Raw genomic sequence first — 5,521 nt, forward strand, 5'->3', positions numbered from 1 at the left:
TATCATATCGAATTTTGTAGCAGCAATAAAGTTATCCTGCATGGCTCCAACATAAAATCATCCCGAGTCGTTATCGTTTAAAAAAACCTTGGAGGGGTGAGAACACCAACGTCATCGCTGCTGCTTTAATGTGCTGCGTTAATGATGCGTTCGAAAAGATTATAAGAGAACATGGGGAATTTATTGCATTCAGAATTCATCACATGACGCATATTGCCTTTCGGTGCTCTTTTTCGTTTCGTTCGCACAACAGAACAACGAAAATTATAATAACAAAGGAACGCGAGTGCGCGACGCCATTTAAGTGCGATAGCAAAATATGATGGGGCGTCAAGGAGTTCATGCACCGAGAAACGTGGTGTCGAGAAAGGAGAATTGACCATGGAATTCGCAGTGCGATCAGTACGAGAACATCGGACGAGCACGATGAGATTCGACGGGAAACCGCACGTCGAACGGTCCCGGGAAATATAAGGCCATTTACGTTCACAAGTCGATGAGGGTGGGAACGACCAACGACGCAACGATGAACGAAACGCGGGATATTTTACGGCGCACTTCCGATTTTTATGTGCGAGCCCGAGCATCGCCATTATAAATGGCACACGCGATAAGAAAACTGCGGTTCTATATACGCGAAGAGCGACGATCGTGACAGGAATTATGGATAATGCAGCCATGAGAGAGACCTGGGCGTAAAAATACATGGTGAACATTTGGAGATTAGCGTAACTCTTTGTTTCATTATCTTGAATTATTATCCGTTTGTCATTTCGTAAACTAATCCAGATTTCAATTGTAATTTTTCATTCGGATTCCATCGTTAAGAACTTAATGTCATGAGAGCGCAATCGAGAATTTCTACTGGGGAGGAAGTTTTATTGAAAACATTTACATGTAAATATCTTTTAATTAAGATTATTTAATTAAGCTGAAAAATGAAACATTGTAAGAAAATTATCTTAAATGCATACAACTATATATATTTCATGATAATTTAGCGCAGTATAGTTTATCGCATACTGTGCACATAAGTCAATAATCGCATTTATTTCAATATATACCAGACGTAATTATTGGTAATAAATGGTGGCGCGGGAGACGTTTTGATATTTGCTTGAATCGTTCGACTTCTGAACTTCTGAAGACAAATTTAAACGTTTTACGTTATGACCACATGTTTTCGTTATCGTAGCAACATAACTGATCATCTGAAAAGCATATATATATTATAAGTAGAATTAATAAATTGCGAAAACAGTTCTAATTAAAATTGGACCTGACCTCTTGCTATATTTAACGCACATTATCGCCTATATAGTTAACAACAAACTTCACAAAGTAATATAGAGATACGCAATTTTCTGAGTAACGAAAGTTCATGATAATAAAGTAACTATCGCAATTGCAAAAGAATATTATCGCGGAATAATAAGAATAGCTACACTCTCGGATCGAAAACGAGCGACAAAGTTTTAATCTTCATTTAATTTCGAGCAGACTTCACTTCGCTAACTCAGTTACTGAAGTATTTAACGTTGAAAATTCAAAGGAGGTAACACAAGCGATAGCTGCCCCGATTCTTGTATAAAAGAGATTTTACAAAAAAATGTGCCTTGAACGTCTCTATTATAATTCTATTCTGCTTCCGAGTCTTCTTGTCGCTTTCGGTGAAAGAATTCGTCAATCGTGCTCTACTGGCAATGCGGCCTTTCAGACTTCAAATCTAGGATTCACCGGTGCAGATCTTTCAAGCATTCGTTCAAGACGACGCCACGCCATCCTTAGATTTTGCCAGCAAGGGATCGACTTCCGAAATGCTTCAATTATTCTTCGATATTCAGCGTTCTGCGACCGCCTCTTGAATATCGATGATCCGCGGTACATGCGATTTTTGCTTCTCTTTCCTCTCCCATATTGCTCCCAGTTTGTCGACAGCATCTCCTAGCTGTTGCAAGATAACACTTCTGTCTTCCTTACTCTTGTTAACTTTCTTTAACAAGCCAACAATAATATTATTGTAGGCTTTCTTCTCCTCTTCTTCATCGTTATTAGGCTTCTCCGTTTCCAAATCCGCCGGACGTTCCTCATCCAATCGCTTCGGCCCTCTGAGCACTTCAAGCAAGCCTGTTGGTTTGTGCTCGGTTAAATTACTGGATGGTTTATCGCCAACCTTGGATTTTAACACGACGATTTCATCGTGAGGGGGGAACGGATCAGAGGAATTATCGGATTCATTTAATTTCTTCTCGGATATAACTAGTACCGAAAAAGGTATCTTTTTCAGCTCCGCGTACGGAGTGTCAGGCTCCGTCAATGAAACGTTATTTGATGCTAATATCTCAGTAATGTTCGGTAGCTTGATGGAAACTTTTGTAATTTTCGGCTGAACAAATGAGAAGCCACTAAACGCCCGCGAGTCGCCTGCGGTTGATTCATTGTCTGGTTCATTGTCTGGTTTATCACCAATCTCAGGCTTTTTCTTCTGAGATGCATCGGAATTCGCATCGTGAGTCAGATTACCTGTACTATTTGCGGAATGGAAACCGAATGTACGATTCCACTGGAGGTATGTGGATCCATTGAAGACTGGTAGCTTTGGAAGCTCCTCCATGAGTTTAATGGGTCCTGAGTACTTCGTGAAATCTGATGGACGATACGACATATAGTCCGGGCATAAGGGTATCCCGATGTTATCAGGTATACATACTTGTGCCTCGAGAATGGCGATCACCGGCGACTCATATACCTTCGTAATGTACAAATACAACGGTGATTTCGTGCGTTTGACTCGGATTCTCGGCTTGGCCGAGGATTCGCCTGCTCCAGTGGATTGCTGTTCTTCCTCGGTGTCCATCTTCGAGCGCGACTTTCTTCGCGAATGCCATTCCTCGTCACTGTAATCAAACACTGAGGGAATTTGCGAGGAGGATTCGAGCGGCGACATGGTGATATCTTCGGGGAGCGGTATCTCTTCAAGCGAGGGTTCGCTTGCATCGTCCGTCCTTAGAATCTTTGGAAAGAGAAGCTTGTCGAATTTCTTCTCCTGAAAGTTCTTCGCATAGGCGGAACACGACGGCATCCCTTTTCTTTTAGGTAATATGCAGACTCGCTGCCGCCACTTTGTCACTTTGATCACTTGCGGTTTTCCGTTCTGCTGAAGCCTCAGAGTGAAATATTAATCGTCCAAAGAGTCTTCCCTCTGGAAAGGCAGTTTGGGAGGAACGATAAAGCTCGTAAACTGTTTCACTGCTTGAAGTCAACGATATCCTCGATGATGTCTATCGGAAGATCTATGTCGAGCAACGACGATCTATTTGTGTTCTTAGCTGTCCAACTCTTAGATCAGCGTTCCCGTCGTGAATGGGAAACCGCAATCAGTGATTCCACCGACCCTCCTAAATACAAAGCTCGAGCAGTTCCTTGATCGTCGTCTGCACGCCCTGGAGTCAATGCTGCCAGTTAAATCTGAAGATGCATCGTCTTCAGCTGGTTCCGCTAAATCTACTCGCAGTCTGCATGCCCGGAAACAAGAGAAGTCTGACACAAAGCGCAACCGATGTGTTCTCTGCCACAAGGATCATTTCGTAATGTTGTGTGAGGATTATAAGAACAAGAGTGCTCAAGACCGAAAGCAGTTAGTGGATGTTAACGGACTCTGTTTCAATTGTTTCGGTCGACACAAGCTGAGCGATTGTGCCTCGAAGAAGGTGTGTTCCGCCTGCGGCTCCTGTCACCATTCTTCTCTACACGACGCCTGTCGCGAAGAAAGTAGTAAGACGTCTCTCGTCACTCGAAAAGGACCTGTGAAGTCTACTGTCGTTCTTCTGGCTACGGCTCGGGTACGTGTCGCCGATCGTTATGGAGACTGGCATCAGGCACGAGCACTTGTTGACTCGGGTTCTGAAACTTCAATCGTCTCAGAAGAGCTCTCACAGACGTTGAAACTACCTCGATCGGCTTCTTCGGTTACGATTTTCGGTGTCGGCGGATCTAAGGCCGCTGTCTCTAAGGGGCGCATCACGCTGACAATTTCACCACGCTTTCCTGGTCCTTCCCTGGCGATATCTGCGCTCATTTTACCCCGGCTGACCGCTTACGCTGGAGGATTCAAGGTTGATGCGAAGGACTGGCTGCATCTTCGAGGCTTGGAGCTTGCAGACCCTGATTTTCACAAATCGGACTCAGTGGATATAATTCTCGGAGCGGATATCTACGCCTGCATTATCGTCAACGGACTTCGGTGAGGTGACGTGACTCAACCTGTGGCTTAAAATACATCCCTGGGATGGCTGCTGACTGGTGCCGTTGACTCGTCCGATCCGCCTCCTTATGTTTCTCCGCTCGGTCTGTGTCAAGGTTCCTTCAGCTTTCGATGTCGGATCGAAGAAGATCTGAATAATATTGTGCGCCGTTTCTGGGAACAAGAGAAGGTTCCTTCAGCTGCTCCCTCTCTAACCAATGAAGAGCGTGAATGTGAAGAACATTATGCACGTACACACTTCCGTCAGGCTGACGGACGTTACGTCGTTCGACTTCCCCTAGTCTCCTCGCAGTTGCCGGATTTCTCGAGTACTCGTCGTGCCGCCGAGCGATTACTACGACAGATGGAAAGTCGCTTTGAACGAGATGGTCGTTTTCATTCCCGTTACGTCGAGTTTCTTCAACAGTATCAAGACCTTGGACACATGACCCGAGTTTCTGTAGCCGGTTCAGATTTGGAGAGGGTTTGTTACTTGCCACATCACGGAGTTCTGCGTGAATCAAGTCTTAGCACGAAGCTGAGGGTTGTGTTCAACGGTTCGTCCAGCTTGCCCTCTGGAACGTCATTAAATCAACTTTTACACGCCGGACCCAGTTTGCTTCCTGCTCTGTTCGATATTCTTCTGCAGTGGCGCCGTTATCGTTATGTCGTAGTTACTGATGTGGAGAAGATGTATCGTCAGATCGTTGTCCATCCTGAAGATCGTGATTTATAGCGAATCCTTTGGCGTTTCTCTCCCGACGAAGAGATTCAAGAATTTCAACTGAACACTTACTTACGGTCTAGCCAGTGCTCCCTTTTTAGCCATTCGTACCGTTTGTCAGCTTGCAGAGGACGAAGGTCACCGGTTTCCTCTCGGAGCCGAAGCACTTCGCCAGAAAATTTATATGGATGACGTCATGGCCGGTGCATCCACTCTTGCTGGCGCTCGCGAAGTTGTGCATCAACTGGATAGTATCTGCAAGGCGGGCGGGTTTCCGCTGAAGAAGTGGTCGGCTAACGATGCTACTATCTTAGAAGATCTTCCCGTAGAAGACCGCTTGCAACAGGAACGGTGGTAGCAACCCGGAGAAAGTCAGTCAACGCTGGGGCTTCGATGGCATCCGTTTGATGACAGCTTTTCATTCAAGGTGGAGTTACCTTCGGTAGAAGTCATCACTAAACGAATTGCACTTTCGCTCTCCGCTAAAATCTTTGATCCTCTGGGATGGCTCTGTCCGGCCACCGTTCGTGCGAAGATTTATTTCCAGTCGACGT

This window comes from Ooceraea biroi, chromosome 8 (genome assembly GCF_003672135.1).
Source record: "Ooceraea biroi isolate clonal line C1 chromosome 8, Obir_v5.4, whole genome shotgun sequence".
In the NCBI taxonomy this organism is placed as follows: domain Eukaryota; kingdom Metazoa; phylum Arthropoda; class Insecta; order Hymenoptera; family Formicidae; genus Ooceraea; species Ooceraea biroi.